Below are 16,329 nucleotides of genomic sequence, written 5' to 3'. Positions count from 1 at the left end.
TGTCCTTAAAATCGGGCCCATAATGTTTATACGTTTTCTGTGGCTACCCCTAATCATATTTGACTGTTGTCTCCAGTGCTTAGAGACACCGCTAGCAGGCCTGACACAACACAGAATGTGTGAGAAGAAATTCTAATATGACTAGAATAGGCCATGGAGCATTTATAAACATGTATTAGAATTCATAATTGGTTGTAAGCCTTAGATATTATCCCAACAATCTTATAAAATCAATCCATAAGTTCACAAAACGATATACAGTACAGTACTGAATATGTGTTCATTAATTTGGTGACTGTTTTCCTGGAAGCTGTTTTCTTTCTTTTTTTGGGGGCTGATACAGCTGGTTCAGCTTTTCTGTTAGTTTTAAAACTATCCACATTTTCCACTGAACCATCCACCCATGTTAGTTTCCTTTGTAGACAGGAAGTCACTACTGGAATTTATTATTAGGCTACATAAGCTTTCTGAGCAGTTTCTTTTAGACAGCAGTTTTTACAGCTTGGTGCCAATAAACTGAAATGCTGTATGGCTAACATAAAGCGATTATAGCTAATGAAATAATTCCTTAAATCGCACATGCTGTGCACTTCCATTTCTTATGTAGATCTAATATGTGCACTTTTTGAAAGAATCATGTGGCTTTTCATTTAAAAAACATGGTATGTGATCGTTTACCTACGGCAATTATAAAGTACAGAGATTAACATATTAACGTATACAGAAAAAAAGGTAAAATGAAGAAAAACTTAATTGTAAAATAGTTCTGATTTGTTCATGCAGGTTTATTATTATTATTATTATTATTATTATTATTATTATTATTATTATTATTATTATACATTTACTTTTTGTTTTTTGTGATGGTTACTGCAGAATTGAGTTTTAATAAATGTCCCCCTGTAACTGACAAATAAGATTTTAAATTAATTATTATCAAGTGTCGATTTCCTCATTCCAAAATGTGTGTTACAGGCTCAATGACTTGATTATCAATCATTATTTGAATTTGATTCAGATTTAAAAATAGTCTTTCAATAACTTTGTTAAATAGGGCCCAGTTTTTTTCTATAATGTAATTTTAAAAGTACTGTAAGTAAATACATTAAATTCAAATAACACAGGGTGGAAAACACAGTTTGTATCATTCATTTTTAATGCAGGCTTTATTATATTGTACTTACGCTGTCTATTTAAAATGATTTAGGGAAATAGTTTGTATCGCATTCATTTTCAGCGCAGACATTATTATTGTGTACTTAAGCTGTCTTTTGAAAATGCTTTCTGTATACACAGTTTGTATCACATTCATTTTTAATGCAGGCATTATTATAGTGCACTTCAAAATGAGGTCATACTAAACGGGTGATTGGGATGATTGGATGCAATTAATCCTCCAACCTCTAGATGGCAGTGCAAAGAAAAAATAGTGGAAAAACCCAAATGCTATTTATAATCTGTAGGGAAGGCAGCTTTTAAAATACTGCATGTGAGCAAATGATTATTTATAGAAATTATGCATTTTAAAACACTACTTTCAGTATTCAAAGTAATGGTTTTAACAAGTTTAAAGTAGAAAGGTGTCTTTAAATAAGACCTAAACATAGATGGCATAAAACAATCTAGCCACTTAGATCATTGTTTTGTATCTCTTTTTATTGGGAAGATGGGTATTAGGAACATGTTTTAGGTGGGAAGATGTCAAAGAAACACTGTCAAGCTACTCAGATCACTGTTTTCTCTCTTAAGTATTAAAAACGTTGTTTGAGTGAAGATGGCAAACAGTCTAGCTACTCAAAACACTGCTTTCTATCTGTTTTTACTGGGAAGATTATTATTATTATTATTATTTATTTCTTAGCAGACACCCTTATCCAGGGTGATTTACAATTGTTACAAGATATCACATTATACATTATTTCACATTATACAGATATCACATTATTTTACATACAATGACCAATTTATACAGTTGGGTTTTTTACTGGAGCAATCTAGGTAAAGTACCTTGCTCAAGGGTACAACAGCAGTGTCCCCCACCTGGGATTGAACCCACAACCCTCCGGTCAAGAGTCCAGAGCCCTAACCACTACTCCACACTGCTGGGTATACATGGGAAGTAAAAGCTGCTCTTATATTCAGAACAGTGTGTTGTATGGGGAAGATTGCTTTTCAAAGGAGTGTAATTATTTTGAAAAAGGATATGTATTGTTTTTGTTTAACTCGGATGTTGCTCACAATGTTGCCAACAACTCCCCCAAACCCTCCTTAATGGATGATGATGACGTATATGGTACAGGTTTCGGTCTTGATTTAGACCAGTGTACCTATTCTACACTGCTCTGGGTCTCGCTTTTCTTTTATCCTTTACAAAAAATGTGATGGTGACACAATCCCCCTCGATCCCTTCCCCTACCCCCAGGGGGTCACAACCCACAGTTTGAGAATACTGATCTAGCAGATTGCTGATATTCCACACAAGTGAATGCTGGTGTTGAATTCTGGTGTTAAATGCAACGTGTACCTTTAATACCCATCTTCGCAGTAAAAACAGTTAGAATACAGTGCTCTGCAAAGCTAGACAGTCTTTGCCTTCACAAAACTATTCCAATACCCATTTTCCCAGTCGTAACAGACAGAAAGCAGTGTTTTGAGTTGCTAAACAGTGTTTCTTTGCCATCTTCCCTCATAAAAATGTTTCGTCTAATGCTGGAGTGAACCAGAATTAATTTGTTAGCTTAAGTGATAAAGAAAATGGCAATGATGTAAACAGAACAATGTGGACTATTGGTTGAAACAAAGAAGCAGTTATGAAAGATGTAAACATCAAGTGCTGTATAAAACAGGATTATTTAGAGCTCTTTGTTGGAGCAGGAAGAATTAAGTAAATACTGCAGGCCTGTCTCTGGAATATAGGTAAATATCACCTTATTCTGTATTCTGCAAACTGTCATTGAATTGTAATAAAGTATTAGTATTAAACTGACTAATTGTTGTACTAAGTGAATCATTCTGGGTAACCAATCACAAAGACTCACACCAGTGAGCCACTCAACACAAGATATTAAATTAAAAGCACGTATAACTAAATACAATGACCAAATTGTAGCCTATACCTGTTGCAATACTTTTGCTGATCATTTAAACTTACATTTAATTACAATTGTAGTTCAAATGAATGCAAATACAGTTATTGGAGCAATACAGCACATAACCACATGGTGGAGCTCTAACCCAGCAAAATATATAAAGGGTCCTTTGTAAGTTATTAGAACTTTGCTGGTAAGAACCAGTTTTAGAGTTTTTAATGGTTACGTTACATTATAAACCATTATAGCATGTTCCTGCAATATTCATTATGCAGTTCTTCTTTAAAACTTTAAATTACTTTCATTTTGGGATTAAAGTCCATTCAAGTCCAGGGTCTCGTTTCAATATACCAATACAATGTTGTATCAGTTAATAAGAATGTCGAGAGCACAATATATAACAACTGCTTTGTTTGAAGACTTTAAAAATGAAGTTGCTCACACTGCATGAGTGTATTACCTGCAGCATTCAACCTCCTTGCCTGCCATACTAATAAAATCCATTCTTCAACCATTGTAAATTATAATCTAATCTTGCTATATATAATCTTGCTGAAATGTTAAAACATAAACAACATGGATAGACTACATATTGATAAAAACACAGTGTGAAACAATGGAATGCATAGATTGAGATTTCAATGTTATTAATTCTATACATATTACGGCTGCTCTTTTTAACAAACAAATGATTCAGAAATTAAACTTATATGAGCCATACAGGAAATTATATACTGAAATTAGTTATAAAAAAGACTGTAAAAACTCTACCACTATACCCTCTATGGCACACACCCATTCACTCTTAAAAGGCCCAGGTGGTCATCAGTTAGCTTGAGTCTAATTTTTTTGACCCAGCAAAAATATGAAGTTATGACCTTTAGCTATTTAAGGAATAGAGAAGCAGTGCCACCCCTGGGATAGAAACCCCATAACTGGGGGGGGGGGGGGGGGGGGTTTAAACCCCACAACCCCACATGGGCAGTACATTACATAACTCTCTGTAATGTAATCGTTTAGAAATGAAGTCTATGTTCAAATAAAAGCTTTCACGTTATTCTCAGTTTTTCAAAATTAGAGAATCAAACAGATTTATGTTTAGAGTTACTGGATGGAATGCTTTTGTTGTTGCCCATCATTACAAACAGATGCTACATGTTACTTCAGTCTACCTTCCTTTAATTAACATGGAAACGTGGGAAGCCAACATGGTAAGAGAACAGGACAGGTCTGTGTAATTGGCGAATTAACAATTAACTCACATGTAAAGGAACTTTACAAAAACAGCTATATGCTGCCAGAAGACAGAAAATCCACTTTGCTGCAGCATAAATAACTGCCATGGCAAGTTGCAGCCTGGTAACAGTGTTAACTTGCCACTGATTCCCTACGTGATCTTGGACAATCCTCCTGGTCTTTTTTTTTTACTGCAGACCTACCCAGCTGTTAAATTAGCAATAAGCAGTTCCCCACTGGAAATTCAATTTTGTTTTTCAGTACTGGGTAAATCATTTCTGGAAATAAAAAAAGCAAAGCATGGATTGGCAACTTTGGTCTGAGAGGGTCAACAGGTATAATGGAATAATTAACTGCTTTAAGACCTGGATGGAGCTTGAATTGACTCATAAACAACGAGGAACACAGTTGGATTAAAGGCCTGGGCTGGAAGTGCCAGCATTGCCCATCCCTGCCCTTAAGAAAAATAAAGAATTGCTTACTAATCAATTTATTTATTGGTTTATTTTTAAACATTAACAGGACAGTTTATTATTTGCTTTTTGAACACATGCCAAACAAAAAGTGAACATGAACATTAACATTCAATATCAAACCATGTAGAATGTGACTGTCTGTGATTCTTTTGCATTACTGTTATAAATGATTAAAATACTTATATAAGTACCTCAATATTTGTTTGTTTTTGTTTTTCTTTCATTTGAAATGTTTATTTAAAAAATAGTCAGTACCGTAGTTTTCATATTACGTTTTTTATAAAAATAAAGTTTCACTTTAATATCCTTTTATAGTTATTGTGAAGTAGGCTAAACAATAAAAGATTTTAGAAAAAAAGTGTAATTAATCTTCTACCTAAATTTGCACTATATTATTAAATACATGAAAGTCATTCACTTAAAACCAAGTATACCGAGTAAAACAGCCTTTGATCGAGGTACATTTTTGTAAAAGGCCTTACTTTAACAAAGACCTCGAAATCTTGTTTTTATTAATGCGATTTCATACATTTTTGTTGCACGGTAGGCTGAGCCACATTCTTATGTTGTTGCTACGGATGGGAATTGTTTGGTATCATGTCACACATAACGGTACATTGAGTCCCCATGCTGGGCCGTGAACTGATCCCATGGTCACTCTGTGACATTTGCCGTGGAAACAAGGGGCTGGGAAAAAGGCAGGGGCCAATTCATCCTCTGTCTCCTCTTCCTGCTTGGGTCTGTCTCCAACCCAGTCTCTATTCACTTTCTCAGGAGTTATTCATGAGTAGCGCTGAGAAAGAAACAAAAAAATATCATCCAGATACAATGTAACTGTTGAACGCTGTGAATTACCTGAAAACTATAAATATCAGTCTGATAATTCTACTTTTATTTGTACGCCTGGTTCTTACTATATTACTGTCAATACTCCAGACAGTGTTTTATTTATTTTTCTCCCTCATAATAAAACAAAACTGACAAAAACAATAGGTCATCCGTAAAGAAAGACAATAAATGACACTTGTTACTTATTAGTAGGGAATTGTTTTAAATTCCATGTTTTGTGCACCTTATCAATAATTGTATCCTTATTGTGAATCTTTTACCAGAGATAACAAACACTCATTTTCATTAGGAGAAAAGGCTGCATGTTGGTTTAAAAACATGCAGATAACAAACATTATATAAACATTATTATTAGTATTAACAACAATCTGTTATATATTAATCTACAGTATCTCATTATCATATTTCATTTTACAAACAAAAAATAATGGTGTCTATTGTTCAGTAGTTTAGGCTCCAGTTCACCGTACCAGGAAGATTACCTATTTCAGTTTATTTACATTCACCAAAACTAGTTTTAGCTGTAGAAACACAACCTTCCTTTTCTTTTGAAACCAGCTTACAATTAAGTCACTCTTTGCAAGATAGGCAGATGCTGTTACTGCTGAATTGATACAGCAGGAGGATATAAAGGACACTTTAAAAACTATTTTTCCTGTCTCCATGCTCTCTCATCCCCGTTAATAAAGCTATCATTTTTTGTATTATGTTGTATTGGCATGTTGCTTTTTTTCTTGTTGGTGATGAGTTCTCATGCTGATCGGCAGGGATTACAGTTACTCAGTTAATCTTACCTTGACTTTCATTAGTGCCCTCGCCTCCAGTCATGGTCAACTACCACGTGGTGCAGCCTTCATCGAGAGGGCACTATCGCAATTAGAAAACCATTTTTCTCATTATTTTCTTTAAAACAACACTTTAAAACCCACATTTACCTTGAACTTGTAATGATTCATCAGGTACCCTTCTGCTGAGAAAAAATAAATTTTATTAAACAAATAACATTTTACTTGTCAGAGTTGCTTATAGTTTATCTAAACAGTGCCCGATATCTGAATGGAGCAATAAGACGGGCACTACCACTTAAATAAATAACTTCTTATAAATAAATAAATGCATTCATTGTTAACTTGCTGGACTAAATTTTGCCTGACTGACTAGGGAAAGGTATTGTGGCATCCTTATCCCTCTATCTACTAGTAAAGACTCTACTGACATTTCATATGATCAATACAGCAGGGTTTCGGAGTGATATCCTCCAAATTTAGTCTGCGTCACAAATCGTCTATCCAGTCTAAATTACACCCCATCCCTCTTTCCGGCTCTTCAAGTTAACATTTTTTCAAATGTCAATTTGAGTGAATTTCATGGCTGTCGTTGCCATCTTTTTATCCTGTCTGCTTATGTTATTGACAGTGACATAAGCCCTAAGGATTATCTGTGGATTGGTGCAAGTGACAGATGCTATCAAACAAACCTGGAAGCTTTTTGTATTGTGAATTTCACACAATCAAAAAAGACTGAACAAAGCTCTCAAATCCCAATGCACAGAAAAGTGGAAATCGGAACATTGATTTGTAACTAAACATTTTTAATTATGACACTGCAATACATTTAAAAAGTACCAAATAACAAAATCTGTGATAACTGAATGTAATTATTTTAAGACCAAAAATGGCCCCAAACATCAATTATCTTTATCACAGTTGTTTTGGTATTTGGTACTTTTTGGAAAAGCCACTATCTAACCAAGTTCCATATTTTCAACAGCAAAGATTGGATGATTTGGCAGCACTCCAGTTGCACTGTTCATCTCGTTCTAGTGAAACCTGCCAATGCACTCTTTTTGTTCAGCAAAAAAGCCTTAAGGGACACGTAACTAAACCTAAACAGCTACAATGTAGCCAAGAAACAAGCTGAAAAAAACATATGCTGTGGAAGCAGGCTTAGCTGGACTGCGGTAGGAGCTTGTGAAGAACTAATTGTATATACAGTATTTGATTAGAATATCAGAGCCTTAAAGAGAGACTCCCCTGCTTGCCTTGTGATGACCAGGAGGGGAGGCCCCACAGATTCCCCTGAGTAGAAGCGCCACTCTCTCGGCAGGGTGAATGAGCCTGGGCTAAGCCCCTGGTTCACAGCTCTTTTGTCAAGCGGCCTCCAGCCCCTGGCCTGGGGAACTGACTGGCGGCAGTTTGCAAGTGTATGTGCTTGGCTAGGAGCCTGCAGCTCCCATTGTCCCCACCAGGCAGGGGATCTGATCGGGAAGCCGGAGCGTGTCATCCCTGATTGCCGGGGTTTCCAAACTGCAACATGATGGGCAACATTTCAGACAATATCCAACATGAACATTCAAAGCACAGGCTATTCTTCTTCGAGACACTGGGACTGATTCCACATGATGTTTACCAGACCTTATTGCTGTGGCAACAAGGAGCACAGAATATGGGCTTCAACTGGAAGCAGCCAAAAGAACTGTGCAAAACTTTCTAAAGCTTTCTTAAGCTCTGGGAGAACAAGGGTGTGCTGCTTAATCAGTGTTTGTGGAACATGTTGTGGTTTGTTACCAGCTGTAGAAGTGGAGGTTATATTGGATATGGCTACTGTTTTAGATACATATGGATCCCACTTTTTAACTCTATGGGCCTATGTTAACTATATTTTAGCTTAATTCAGTTTCATAAAGAAAAAAGCTACACAAGTTTAGCTAGGATTACACTCTACGTAAAAATATTGACCCGTCCTGCACAGCTTTTAGGCAGGTCCTTTATAGTTCATTATTGTTAAAAATACAGGCTCCATGGATATTACAGATTGGTTTGCAGGTAAAACATTTGAAATTTGAAATGGTAAAAGGTGTTTTTTCATGTTACTCCATTACCTCTCCATTGCTTAAAATAGCACCACCCTCATGGTTATCATTACACACATTTTAAGAAGGCCTTGATAATAATATGCAGCGATTATTAGTGATCAAGGTCTGGAATGAACCCGCAAGCTCCTGTTGGGAGGATCGGGAGTTCTTTATCTACTAATCGAATCTAATTGTAAGAGGTTTTTGAATAGCTGTTGTTCTGAGACATCCCTCGGTATTTGTTTTTCTAGAAGAAAAAGAACATGCCTCTCTGTGCCTTGGCTAGCTCTACCTGTGCCTCGTTAAGAGTGACTCATCACTGTAAAAAGGTGGAATTGATTTATCTCGTGCCAAATGCCATTGGTAATTAAAATGTAAGTTATACTATCAACTCCATTGGATACAATGTAATTTTCATTGTATGGTACAAGATCAGTTTATTTCTCAAAAATAATAACTCTAGTCTTCTTGATGTGATTTTCAATAAAAACAGTTTAACTGAAAAGTTCTGTATGGCCAGCTACACGTTCCTGCTCCATGTTGCCAACTTGATTCCGCCCTGCACCTGGTATTTGAATCGCCATCAAAATTAGCCTGCAAGAAAAATCAAGTGCAGTATTCTTTCTTTTGATAACATCTGATTTCACTTGGACCTCAATGGAGCCCTTCACTCTTTTCTGTAAAGTTATTTTTCTCATCTGGGAATGCATGCCCTCCTGTGTGCAGTTTGTAACAGAGAAAGAATACTCGCTTTTTGATCCAGTGATCTGTTTAAGCATATAGCTACAGACTCATTTACTCACAAAATCTCTACTAGGATTTAAGTGGAAGTCCTGTCTCATCACAGACAGCTATCTCTGAGCACATCACCCAGACTTCAAGTTGCTAAAACTTACCAAAAAAAACGAAATCCATGGGATTCAGGGACCCCCCACCTCCCTTTTCATTGTGTACATAATATAACATATTCATCGGCAACCACTAGGTAGGTACCCATAAATGTATTTTAAAAAAATGTTTGCAACCCAATACAATGTATGGAAAAGAAAATGTATTTAAACTAAATATAACAGCTGAACTTAGATAACTACGTTCCAGCTAGCACGTGATATAGTTTTGAACAGTATGAATTGCCTAGTCATTCATGAATATAGTGCCTTGCATAAGTATTCACCCCCCTTGGACTTTTCCACATTTTGTAGTGTTACAACCTGGAATTAAAATTGATTTAATTGGGATTTTTACCATTTGATTTACACAACATACTTAACACTTTGAAGGTGCAAAATATTTTTTATTGTGACACAAAAGTTAATTAAACAAAAAAAGATATTTGTTGGTTGCATAAGTATTCACCCCCCTGAGTCAATACTTGGTAGAAGCACCTTTGACAGCAATTACAGCTGTGAGTCTTTTTGGGTAAGTCTCTACCAGCTTTGCACATCTGAATCCTGCAATTTTTGCCCATTCTTCTTGACAAAATTGCTCAAGCTCTGTCAAGTTGGATGGGGACCGTTGGTGAACAGCAATTTTCAAGTCTTGCCACAGATTCTCAATCAGATTGAGGTCTGGGCTTTGACTGGGCCATTCTAAGACATTCAGGTTCTTGTTTTTGAACCACTCTAGTGTAGCTTTGGCTGTGTGTTTAGGGTCATTGTCCTGCTGGAAGGTGAACCTCCACCCCAGTCCCAGGTCTCTTGCAGACTGAAACAGATTTTCCTCTAGAATTTCCCTGTATTTGGCTCCATCCACCTTGCCCTCAATCCTGACCAATTTCCCAGTCCCTGCTGATGAAAAGCATCCCCATAACATGATGCTGCCACCACCATGCTTCACCGTGGGGATGGTGTTCTCAGGTTGATGAGAAGTGTTGGCTTTGCGCCACACATGGCGTTTTGCGCTAAGGCCAAAAAGTTCAATTTTGGTCTCATCAGACCAGAGAACCTTTTTCCACATGTTTGCTCTGTCCAGCTCCTTCAGAGTTACCATTGGCCTCTTGGTTGCTTCTCTGACTAATGCCCCCCTTACCTGGTCACTGAGTTTTGGTGGACGGCCTTCTCTAGGCAGAGTCGCGGTTGTGCCATATTCTTTCCATTTTTTAATAATGGATTTAACAGTGCTCCGGGGGATGTTCAAAGTTTGGGATATTTTTTTATAACCCAACCCTGATTGGTGCGTCTCCAGAACTTTATCCCGGACTTGTTTTGATAGCTCCTTGGTCTTCATGATGCTGTTTGTTTAGATATGCTCTCTAACAAACTCTGGGGCCTTCCAGAAACAGGTGTATTTAATCTGAGATCATGTGACACTATAATTGTCACTATAATTATACTCCATTCAACTAATTATGTAACTTCTGAAGGCAATTGGTTGCTTCTTTAGGGGTGTCACAGCAAAAGGGGTGAATACTTATGCAATCAAGACTTTTCAGTTTTTTATTTGTAAATAATTTTGAAAAATATGTAGCTATTTTTCCCCACTTCGACATTATGGACTATTTTGTGTAAATCAGTGACAGAAAATCGTAATTAAATCCATTTTAATTCCAGGTTGTAACACTACAAAATCTGGAAAAGTCCAAGGGGGGTGAATACTTATGCAAGGCACTGTACGTTGAATACAAAGTTATACAATACTCGATCTCTCAGCACTTGTTGTATAGATTTCATTACACAGTTAAAAAGGTAATTTATGTATAATTAACTGTAGAACGCCTCCTGCGTCTTGGTGTACTTATCATTGATTTCTTTGTTTCTCTCGACACTGGTGAATTTATTGAAACACAAACTACTTCTCATGGTGACTCTTATATTTTGCTGCCAAACCCATCTTGCATGACTTGAGGGAGTCATGATGTTTGATGCTACCATCTAGTGGGAGCCAGAGGGAGTTCAGGCAGTTCTAAACTAAAAGTGCGAAACCAGAAACTTACAACAATAGTCCCCCCTGAGTGAATCCCACTTTGCATATCGCCATCTGCCATACAAGTTCTCTCTGAATACAAGTTCTCTGAGCCTCAATCGGGGAGTGTAGGCAGCATACATTAATCACAGCTGGCACATGGACAATCATAATAAAACAGCAACATTAAATTATGGATACAGCAGTTTACTTAATGAATAAAACAAACTAACAGAGCAAATTAATACTCAGGAGAAAACTTGATTTAGTTGCGCTGATGAAGACAAGTTTTTCAGCATATTCAAATTGAAACTGTTCGTATCCTGAATTTTCGCATATGTATGAAAATAACCATATTTTTTTCAAACTCATTTTTCAGATTGACATTATTAGAATTTCTGCATTGTTTACTTTAAATATATTTTAAGCACATCTACATTAACATTTACCATTTGGCAATAGGTTGCAGACTAAAAGCTATTGAGAATTTAAAAAAAATTGTAATTCACAATTGAGTGACACGTGACAAGTAAATGTGCCTTCTGTGTGTGGGTTAAGACAGCAAAGGCTGCACTCAGAGTGCAAATATAATATATTGTCTGCAATGAACCTGACTCTGCAAATTAAGCTAATGTTTCACTATAAATCTGAGTCAGATTAGTCCTGGAAGGATCTTGCTACTTATACTGTAAGACATCTTATGGTAAGTATATTGTGATACTAGCTTTGAAGATGACTCTACTTTTTATACATTTTTAAAAAGTATCAAGAAAGATAACAATCTGTTTGAATATTTCATAATTATTCCTATTAACATAAGTTAATATGTTGTGTGTAAGGGGTCTCTCACTGTATAAGAGATGTCATCTCGTGCAGTTTATTCTGGTCAAAATGTGCAAAATGATGTCACTTATATTAAGAAACACCCTAAACAAGACTATTAACTTATAAATCACAACAACTGAAACTACAGTTAAACATAAGGTGTTGAGCTGTATGTCTAAACACTGAATGATATATGTAAACAGAATAAGATGTATTGGAACTTTCACTCTTAACAGTAATTGAATCATTTTTCATACTGGATTTAATAATAATAATAATAATAATAATAATAATAATAATAATAATAATAATAATAATAATTGTCCATTTAATGCCGTAGGTTTACATTAAATCTCCTTGAAAAATATCTCTCCTAAAATATTTCTTAATGTACCCACCTACAAAAATTTATAAGGCCTAAAAAAAAAAACACTACAAATCTTGAAAAGCATCCAGTTTTTACCTGGGTGGCATTACAAAATAATTGTACACAAGGCCCTTTGATGGCTTTTGACTTCTGTAACAAATGTGAAATTGTTGGCACCATGAGAAAGAAAACAGTTACTTCAAGTGTGTTAAGTGTTTACTCTTGCATTTATTATTTCCACCCCTGGAATAAAGGCCGGGGGTGAAGCACAAAGCCCTGGACTGCTGGAAGCCCCATCAGTCTCTCCACACTTCTGCTGTCACCGCCTTTGTAACAAGAACATTATTCAAACTACAGGCTCCAGACTCCCAGGTAACTGGGGCCAGCAGGAAACTCAGCTTGATATCAAGTATGCTGTTCATCATTTGTTTTGTTTGCATGGGAAGAAATAGCCCTACCTTACTTTCATCTCACTTTCACTGACATAATTCAGTAGTAGGTGATGGTTTTATGGGGAAACACTATCAACCAAATTTGACTTATCGAATACCCCATCATGAATGGTCCTATAAATTACTTTGCGGACAATGACTGTTAAAATATTTAGTACCAATACAGAATCTTTTTTCTTTTTTAAAATACAGATTTTTCTTTATTTTGTATTCTTTTGTTTGTACTTGAATATTTGTTTGTAACTTCTTCATAATTGCAGGCTTCTTTCTTTTTTAAGCATACAACTATGCACATATACTGTATGTTTAGACAGTATTCTTTGATTGAAAAATAATATATTCAAAAACGAAATTAAGTTCAGTGCTTTTGGGTATGGGATTTGAACAGCTTACTTACAGAAAGTATTTACCTTTCAATTTCTGTAAAGGAGTTTTCTAGAAAATGTTCCAATGGAATGTTCCAAAGAATGACCCTTTCTTTGTTTTTGTATCTGTTTAATAGGCAGTTATACAATGTAGGTTTCCCTTTCTAAAAGCTTAAAGATTTCTTATATCCTCATTATGTGTATTCAAAATTAGTGTACAGCCCCTCTTCTCATCAACACGATTTGTAAAACCCGCTCCTACCATTTTAGAAATACGTACAATTGAAATTAACAAAGTAAAACAAACGGTAAATGTTTCACAAGGTATCATGCTGTGTGTATTTTATCTTTATTTTCTATAACCCAAATCCTTGTAATTAGCTTTGTTTTCTCACATCAAGCAGCACTCTAATTAAAAAACAAAACAAAAATGTATTTAGCAAAATACAGTGGCAAGATACACTATCTTAAAAGGTAATTTACATTTAAAAGAAAATATATTCAAGGATTAGTTTTTGTTGGGTACTAATGAATTTCAATATCCAAAAAGTTCAAAGCCACTCTTTTATATTAACATAAGTACAGTATGACTATAGAATACATAATGTGAAGGTAAAGAATAGTAATACAAAACAAATAGACATTTATTTACCCCATAAAAGACAAAAAACCTTCATGTGGGCTTAATACATTTGGTAAATAATTAAACATGGTAGTGAGCTGGTTAACTATCATCACTCATTGTACAATTGTTCTGACTGGAGTCACATGTTAAGCTCTTGTTAGGTACAGTGAATCGAGTGCTAGTGGAATTGAGGATGAGTGGCTCCAGCCGGGTCCAGAGAATGGAGTGGGCTGCTGAAAAGGCTGATGCCCTTTGACCCGCAGTCATCACTTTGGCCATCAGGTCAACAGTTGCTTCACAGAACATAGCCGAATGCCTTTTCTCTGGGTGTCAGGGGGTGTTTGAAACATTATTCTGGGATAATTAAGAAATGAATATGGGTCAGTGCGGACAAATAAATCAAACTGATTGTATAAACACTGAGAGTGAATGCCCTGATTGAGCAAAAACAAGGAACTCCGCCATGCTTGTTACCGCCGTGCTTAATGTTCTGAATTTCTTAACATTACTTCCAGAAGCAGCAAGTGGGAAAGCTTTGTGAGGGATCACAAGCTGAGCCAAGAGACATGGGCTTTAATTGTTCTGCTTTATTTTTAAGATAAAGGCATGCAGTGTATCAATTTAGCTGGTATGTAATAGAGAACAAAACCAAATGTGCTAACAGAATGCTAATTGGGTTGGGAGATGTTGTCAACGCTGGAATCGAACTTAGGAACCAAAGTCCAAAATAAAGTGTACACAGATATGTTATGATTATGTGCATGTTGATCAGAATATTTGCAAAATAAGTTAAATCTTATAATGTTAATACTGTATAATATTGCAAATTGAGTTTACCATAACTTTGTATTGATAGTCTTTGTACAGGAAAGGCAAAAGCAAAATTACTGAGAGGAATAAAGCATAATGTTATTACAGTAGCAAGAAACCAGTTAATGTAGTTACTAGTTTTATACATTTCAAATAACTTTATTCCTCTTTGAAGATTTGCCTTTGCGCCTGCTTTAAACACACCCTCACATGAACAGTCACTGAATTGAATGTAAATATTTTGGTTTATGGGTCTAACAATTGACCACATTTTACACATTAAATCCACAATTTGCAGTTCGTCACACTGGGTTGTTTTTCTGCAATTTATTCAGTTTGGTTCATAATCAATTTAAAACAATGAATAATGCATGAAAAACTGGGCATTTGTTGGTGAGTTTATGGGGTCCAAAACTCCACAGTACATTTTTTTACCCCCACAGTAAAATTAGTAAAATAATAATAATAATAATAATATTTCCTTTTTTTTTATTATTGAGACATAATTTGTAAATTATTTACTTTTTAAATAATGTATATTTAGTACATTTGTAATAAACATTAAAACAATGGCTTCACCATGCTGTAGCTACATTTTTTCTAAGATAAACCTCAGTAAACTTTTATAACATAAGGGTAATAGAAATATATATTAATAGGAAACTGTTATATAGAAAATGAGTAAACTGTTGCCCAATTTTTTAATTATGTCAGTTTTATTACATGCTTATTTAGGTATCTTTCCCTGACCTATGTTATACACCTTATTTGCATAACACATGTAGTTATGGGCCATAGGGTTTTAAAATCCATTCCCATACCCTCATTAGCTTCAATACCATTGTCACTGCAGTTTAAGTTTTAATTTCTACAACACAGTTAAGCTGTATTCTCCCGCAGATGCCGTGTACAGTTAGAAGTTCAATTAACTATGCTGTACCGTCCTCCTTTACAGAAACTTTGGGGCACGTTAACAAGCCAAGAGTTCAATATTTCCTCGGAAACGGCCTCTCTGTCCAGTACAGAGTATTGAGAGACTCTAGAAACGTTTCAAAGCTTAAATGTTCACATAAGCAATGATAGCAGGGCTGTAGAAAGAGTGCTGAAGCTAATTAAGGTTAGAAAATGCATTTTAAAATTTAAATTACATGTATGGTATATATTATAGTTATTATAATCAGCAGTGCATGTTTGCATCTGTATAAACTACATATGTTTACCGTCTTATTAATTACAGTCGTTGCCAGACCCCTGTAAGATATTAAGACTGTGGTGTCACCTGTAGGTAATAAACATAAATGTGTTCACCTACTTCACAGCTTTACAAACCAGCCGAAAAAATAAGCAGAATGATTTATTAGGAGGAGGAAAACAATTATGTATATTTAAGAATGAAAAAATGCACATACTAACAAGAATCGAGCAAAACTAGGAGGAATTAATCAACTAGTATTATTATTATTATTATTATTATTATTAT

The sequence above is a fragment of the Acipenser ruthenus genome, chromosome 6, assembly GCF_902713425.1.
Source record: "Acipenser ruthenus chromosome 6, fAciRut3.2 maternal haplotype, whole genome shotgun sequence".
NCBI classification, from domain to species: Eukaryota; Metazoa; Chordata; class Actinopteri; order Acipenseriformes; family Acipenseridae; genus Acipenser; species Acipenser ruthenus.
This window is presented reverse-complemented; position numbering follows the sequence as displayed.